Below are 7,241 nucleotides of genomic sequence, written 5' to 3' on the forward strand. Positions count from 1 at the left end.
GGGGATTTTGTCAGCTTGAAAGAAATGCTCCCTTGCGAGTTCTGAACTCCCGGTGAAGGCAGTGAGATTCCTGGGAAAGCTGTGTTAAATGGCATTCCGAAAGCTGAAACGGCCGGCTTTTACACCTCATCCTCTCCTTCCTCCCGGGGTGGCAGAGCTGCCCTTTCTCTCAGTCTTTTATTAGATGAGAATTTAAAAGGAAACTGGTTTTGGCTACAGTAATTTTGTTTAGCCAGTGGTAATAGCTGAAACTGGAGATTTGTTTTGAGTCCGATGGGTCGCTGATTTATTTTGGGTCAGATGGGGATGGAAATGGGTCTGCGGTGGCTTTGTCGGTGGCGGGGGAGTACGGACTTTTATATGGGGGGAGAGAAATGAGGGAAGCGTTGCTTCCAGGAGCCGAGTTCCTCATCCAGTGGGGACATCCGTGCGTCTGGGGTGTGAGATGTAGTGCGACGGCGGGACAGCGGAGGAGTTTGGACCTTCAGCGTTTGACTTGGTTCCCCACGGGTGACATTCTGCTGGCCGGCCTCCAAAAGCGCATTTCAGCTGCAGGGAGGCTGCATCAGAGGCGCGGGGGGGTAAGTCCTGGATGCTTCTAAGCGCATTTCTAAACGCAGCATCCTAAAAAAACAGCTGGGCTTCAGTCCCAACAGCCAAGGCAGGACTGCTGTTGCTGGAAATTCGTCTGCGTTCATTCCTGCCTTGATGTCTCACGATGAGAGATGTTTTACTGACTTACTCTGGCTTGGAAGGGAACGACCACATCCACAGCCGAAGCTTGCCACAGCCGCAGACCTGCCTTTCGGGCTCGTTTCTGTGCTTGACATCCCTTGTGGCAGCCTGACACTGATCTGTAGGTGGTTTCTTTTAGCGGCTTTCTCTTGTTTGCAGGATGGAGACATCCATCCCCGAGGAACACGTCTCCGGTTCTCCCTTAGTCAGTGCAAAACCCACTTCTCCGCGTTTCCCTCTGCTGCTGCGCCCTTGCTTGAGGGCGAGGGTTACTCTTTTTCCATCAAAACCAACAGCAATGGGGGTTCCAGGCCCTCCGGGCAGCGCTGAGGTGGTTTTCTCGCTGCTACAGCAGTTGTTTTCTCTGCAAATTCTGGCTGCCCCCCCATTGCCCCGGGAAGGGACCCCGTGGCGCGGTGCAGCCGCTTGCCCGGGGGGGTCTTATCAATGCCCTGTGGGGTTGGGCTAGTGCCTCCTCGCTCCAGCTAGCCAGCAAAGGCTGCTTTGTCCCGAGAGCTTGCTGTGCTTGGAGAGAGGGAGAAGTCTGGGGCTCCTCTGCTCCCCGCGTCCCATTTTGGGTGCCCCCCCCCACCCCCCAGCTTGCTGCCCTACGTTCTTCCTCCAGCAAGGGATGGGCATGGAAAACAGGTCACCGGGCACAATCCCTCGGTTGGGTCTGGGCAAAAACCCCCCAGGTCCCTCCAGCAGGTCGCCAGGTGTGAAACACCCCCCCCTTATTCTGGTTTTGGGCACGTTCATGAGAAATTAGTCTCCGTCACCAACAGCATCCGCCCGGGCCGGGCCAGCGCTACGGGATGCCGACGGCGTTCTTTAGGCCGTTGGGTGCCCTCAGGGCCTCTCCCGGGACAGAGGGGCCGTGGCGGCGGGCTGACGAGCTCTGTCGCTGATGCGCTCCCTGCCTTTTTGGGGGAAAAAAACCGGGAACTGGGGACTCCGGGGAGGACGCGGCCGCGGGCGGGCGCGGTGCCGCTGCTCCTCCGCCAGGCGGCGCCACCGCACCCCCCGGTCCCGCCCCGCCATTGGCTGCTGCCCCGCGGGCGCCGGCGCCGCTGATTGGTGGGCGCCGGGCGGGGCCGACCCCGCCCCGAGGCGACAAGAAGCCCCGGGGCGCAGTACCGCTCGCCACCGCCAGGGGGCGCCGCCGCGGCGGGAGCAGCGCGAGGCAGCGGGCGGCGCGCGGAGGTACCGGCGGGGCGGGGGGGCCCTGAGGGGAGAGGGGGGGTCCCGGCTCAGTGGGGTGTCCCTGACTGCAGGGGGGGTCCGTGCCGGGCCCGGGACCCTCGGGGCCCGCCTCCGGGCGACCTCGGGGACCAGCCGTGCCCCTGGCGAGTCCCGGGCCCGGCCGCGGTGAGGGGGGACCGGGCCCGGTCGGGGCCGGGGGGTGGTTGGGCCCGGCTGCGGCTTGTGGGCGGTGTCTGTGCCCGTTCGGGGTCTGAGGGGTGCCCGGGGTGGGTTTTTTCCCCCCCGGGTTGGGGTGCCGGGGCCCGGTCGGGCTGTGTGGGCGGTGGGGCCTGGGGTGAGGGTGTTTGGGCCCCCCCCGGTTGGGGCGGTGGGGGGGCGGCTCTGTCCCGGAGCAGCCCCGGGGGGCTCGGCCGGGGGCGCGGGGTCCCTGTGCGCAGGAGGTGGGGGGCCCTGGGTGCCAGGCCCGTGGGGTGGCTGTGGGTGACCGTCCCCTGGGAACACCCCCGGGGGGTCGGCGGGGGGGCCTGTGTCTGTGCTCTGGGGGGGTCCCCAACCTGCACAGGGGGAACCTGCGCTGTACCACATTTTGGGGGTTGGTAGTGACTTTGTGTGGGTTCTGGGGTGGGGGCCACGGCCGGGAGGGCTCTTGGGGGCTGGGGGACGTGGGTGGGCAATGCTGGGGGCTGTGTCTGAGGTCTCCTTTGGTGGAGTTAACGCATTTTTGGTGTAGGTTTTATGGTCCCTGTGTAATGCCAGCACTGCTGAATTTGCCGGGATCCTAAAATGAGCTATTTTACATGGATAGCTCTGGACTGCACCCGTTTCCAGCCCTGGACAGGACACGATGGTTTGGGCTGCACAGACAGGATATTCCCGGGACACCAGGGCATGGTCTTGGCACCCAAATGCACAGACCAGATGGCTGATGGACTCAGAACTTCCAGGGATTCTCCAAAGAGGGGAAGCAGAGGTGCTGGATACTGCCCTAATCCCAGTGAGTACCAGGAGGCATGAGGAGAGGCACCAACAGCTGGAGGCACCTGAATTGGCTCCACCTGTGTGCTGCTGCCTGGCTTTGTCCACAGTTTCTTCTGCTTCTCAGTTTCAGGTATTGGCTGTTACTCTGAAGAATGTTTTTTGTTCCTTCCTTGAAAACCCCAAGAGCTGCAGCTGTTTCCCAGCAGGGCCGAGGCTGGGGGGTATCATGTCCCCTGAGGTGCTGGGGGCAGCAGGGCTGGGACCAGAACCGCTGGGGCATTTCTGCAGGTCACCTGAACAAGAAGAGCCTTTCTGAAGGAGTTTCTCATGAGGTCAAGGGTGTAATTAAATGCATTTTTGTTTCCTTTTGGTTAACACAGTTTACTAGCTGATGCGTTTAGGCAGCTGTTTACCAGTCCCCTGTGTGTGCTTGCTGGCCATGGGTTACGGTTCAGATTAAAAGTTTTGACTTCACGCAGCAGTTGTTGTATTTGTGCATTGATTTTTACCACGCTTTTCTTTCCCTCCCAGGAAACGGACTGTTTTATTGTCCCCGTCACTCTCCGAGCCCTTTCCGTCTGTGTGCCTGACCACACAGTCTCTTGGCCGTTGGGTTTTTGCCAGGACCCACAAGTGACCATGGACAGACGCGGCGCTGGCTGCTGGCCGTGATGTTTCGTGGCTCTAGGAGCTGCTGGGCACAACGGCTGCTTGCTCGCAGGGCTGCCAGCGTCAGCGGGAACTGGCTGAGGCCACAGCTGCTCCCACCACTGGTGAGTGGGGACTTTGGTGGCGGCTGCAGTGACTTTGCTTGGGATGCGGGAGTGGAGGGAGCTTCTGGGGTCTGGGGCCACTGCAGATCTCTCGGGGAAAGTCCCGGGGGCTGATGCTTCCCTGCAGGACTTGCTCCAAGGGACCTCAGGGGAGCCCAGGGGGTGGCGTGTACTGCATGTGCCCCCCTGCCTGGGGAGCGTGAAGAAAATGCCCTTTCCTAACGATGACATTGGTTGGTCTTTATTGTATGAAAGCATATTAATTTTGCTAATTTGTACTGGTTCCTATTCTACACCGCAGTATGATGAGGTTGTGGAGTTTTACTGCAGACGTGGGTGGTGTTTGTGCTGAACTAAAACAAACTCAAGGATGTCCCGGCCCTGGACATGAGGACTTTGCTGTGTGGAAGCCGAGAGCTGTCCCTGAAGGATAAAAGATGCTCCAGGACATCCAAGGTAAAGCCAGCCCCTCTGACAAGGTTTTGAAACCCTCCCGCATCGGCTGGTGTCAGAGGGAAGTGGCTCTGGCCAGACAGACTGCAGAGACATCGGGATCCAGCCAAGCAGCGAGGATGCTGCAGAAATAGAGCTGCTGTGCCGGGATTTTCTGTGATCAGTAACGGGCAGGGTGGGTGCCAGTGAGGAGTGAAACGTGTTGGACCTGCACGTGTGAAGGGTGCGAGAACCCCGGGTTTGGGGAGCCCCAGTTTGGCTGGGACGTCTCATGTGCAGGAGTCGGTATTTCCTCCGGTGAGTCTGTGCTTTGTGTTCCAGCCTCTCTCCTTGGACGGCACGGGCCGGGTGCGGATGTACGGACCGGTGCTGGGCCCTGCTCTGCTCCTCCGCTCCGGGGCCTCACGCAGGCAGCCGCGGTGAGTGCTCCGTTTCCCTCTCCCTGGTGCAGGATCCCCCGCGGTGCCTGGCCGGGGCCCGGTGACTTTCCCAGCAGGTTTTTGCACCAACCCTCTGGGGTCCCCTCTCGGGGGGCAGCGGCTGGGGGTCCCCTGCAGCTCCCGATTTCCACCATGGGATCAGTCCTCACTCGATGACGCCGGCAGCTCCTGGGCCTGGCTCACATCTTGTCCCCGGGGGAGAAGGGGACTCAGTGGGGCTGGGGGTCTCCTGGGGTGGCCGGTGACCCCTCCTGCTGCCGGGCTCCCTCCTCCCGGTGCAGGCACCGGCTGGTTTCTTCTCTGCAGCTCTTTTCCAGAGCGGCTGCTGGGAGAACAAACCGCTCCAGCCCAGCACGGGCTCTGCCGGAGCTGGGGAGAGCCCAGCGTCATCCTCGCAGGCAGATGGCCCGGGGAGGGCAGCGTTAGGGCACTGCCACAGCGGGGCCTTGGTGTGGCTCTGAGCTCTGTTTGAAACTGTGCGTTTACCTGAAATCTTTTTTTTAGCTCAAAATGTGCTGCGGTGGGAGCAGAGGCCACTCCAGGGACCCACCCCAGCTCCTGCAGCCCTGGCGGTGGACAGTGAAGCCGGGCAGAGGGAGCGATGCCATCCCAGAGCTGCTGGTCCCTCGGGGGGTGTTGGTGGCCCCGGTGATGCCCGTGGCTGTGCCCACATGTGGGGAAGGCTCATCCCGGTGCCCAGGCGAGGAGCGTGGCCCCAGGGCGGGGGAGGCTGTGCCCGGTGAGGTGAGTGCCCTGGGGCAGCGGGGAGGGGAGCCAGAGCTGCGCGGGGGGACCAGGACACTCGGCTCCCGGGGATGGGGAGGGCACATGCTGCTGGTGCTGGCCCCGGCCCCACCTTGGGGCTGCTGGAGTCGGTCTGTGACGCTGCTGCGTGGGCAGGTTTTCAGCCAGATGTGGCTGTCACCCACCCTTCTGGGGAGAAACGGGACATTTCTGGTGTCCCGTCCCCTCTCAGGTGTGCGGTGCCGGGCTGCTGCTGCCGAGGGTCCGGGCAGAGCTGCCCGTGCCTGGGCAGCCGCAGGTTTGTCCGTCCCAGTGCCACCAGGAGCTGATTGTCCCACCTCTCTCCCTCTGCAGGGATGGACGGATGGACGGAGGAGCCCCAGCCACACCGGGACCTGTGTGGGGTGAGGAGCCCCGGGAAGGAGCCGGGATGCCGGCGCTGAGGCTGATGCTGCCGCCTGCCCCGTGACGGGGGACAGCGTGGCCTGCGCCCCCCCGGAGACCTGTGAGGACGGCACTGCTCCAGCTCCGTACGGCTTCAGGTCGGTTCTTTGGGCCCCTGTTTGTTTTGGGTCCCGCTCCGTTTGGGCCCCCGTTTGTTTCTGTTTGTGGGTTCACTCCCATTTGTTCCAGGTCCGGCTCCTGGACGGCTGCAGTTCGATTTTGGCTCCAGCTCATTTGTGGCTCTTGTTTGTTTCTGCGCTGGTTCCAGTCCAGCAGATGGACGGCTCCAGCCCCAGCTCATTGCGGCTCCAGCTCATGGATGGCTCTGGCTCGTTTCTGCTCCTGTTCCTTGTGGCTCCAGCTCATTTGCACCGTCAGGTTGGTGGTTTCTGCACCCATTTTGTTTCTGTTCCGGCCCATGGACGGTTCCAGCTCGTTTGCAGCCCCAGGTCATCGTTTCTGCCCTGGTTTAGGCTGGGGCACAGTTAATTTCTTCCCAGTAGCTGGTGTGGGGCTGGTTTGGGTTTGTGCTGGAAACAGTGTTGATCCCACAGGGATGGTTTAGTTTTTGCTGAGCAGAGTTTGCACAGCTGGGTACGGGTCAGCGGGTGGTGAGCAACTGCACTGTGTGTCACTTGGTTTTGGATATTTTATCACAATTAATATTACCATTATTATTTCTTCCTTTTTTGTCCTGTTAAACTGCCTTTATCTCAACCCACGATATTTACTGGGTTTTTTTCCTTTCTCAGTTTTGGCTCCAGCTCATTTGTTGGCTCCTGTTTGTTTCTGCTCTGGATTCAGTCCGGCTGATGGACGGCTCCAACTTGATTCCAGCTCATGGATGGCTCTGGCTCGTTTCTGCTCCAGCTCATTTGCACCTTCAGGTGAGTTATTTCTGCACCCATTTTGTTTCTGTTCCAGCTCATGGACGGTTCCAGCTCGTTTGCAGCCCCTGGTCATCGTTTCTGTCCTGGTTTAGGCTGGGGCACAGTTAATTTCTTCCCAGTAGCTGGTACGGGGCTGGTTTGGGTTTGTGCTGGAAACGGTGTTGGTCACACAGGGATGGTTTAGTTTTTGCTGAGCAGAGTTTGCACAGCTGGGTACGGGTCAGCGGGTGGTGAACAACTGCACTGTGTGTCACTTGGTTTTGTATATTTTATCATCATTATAACTACTACTATTATTATTGCTATTATTTCTTCCTTTTTTGTCCTATTAAACTGTCTTTATCTCAACCCATGATGTTTACTGTGTTTTTTTCCCTTTCTCTTCCCCAGTTTTGGCTCCAGCTCGTTTGTGGCTCCTGTTTGTTTCTGCTCTGGATTCAGTCCGGCTCATGGACGGCTCCAGCTCGATTCCAGCTCATGGATGGCTCTGGCTCATTTCAGCTCCTGCTTGTTGTGACTCCAGCTCATTTGCACCTTCAGGTTGGTTATTTCTGCACCCATTTTGTTTCTGTTGCAGCTCA

General features: G+C 59.9%; 1 long non-coding RNA gene across 1 annotated transcript; it reads left to right on the forward strand.

Moving 5' to 3' along the window:
• Positions 1–2,658: 2,658 nt before the first annotated feature.
• On the forward strand, positions 2,659–5,633 carry LOC134516107 (uncharacterized). Its single transcript, XR_010071220.1, has 4 exons — positions 2,659–3,046; positions 3,448–3,689; positions 3,991–4,561; positions 5,087–5,633. It is a non-coding gene; the product is annotated as an uncharacterized LOC134516107 (long non-coding RNA).
• Positions 5,634–7,241: the final 1,608 nt, after the last annotated feature.

The sequence above is a fragment of the Chroicocephalus ridibundus genome, chromosome 5 (genome assembly GCF_963924245.1).
Source record: "Chroicocephalus ridibundus chromosome 5, bChrRid1.1, whole genome shotgun sequence".
Lineage (NCBI taxonomy): Eukaryota > Metazoa > Chordata > Aves > Charadriiformes > Laridae > Chroicocephalus > Chroicocephalus ridibundus.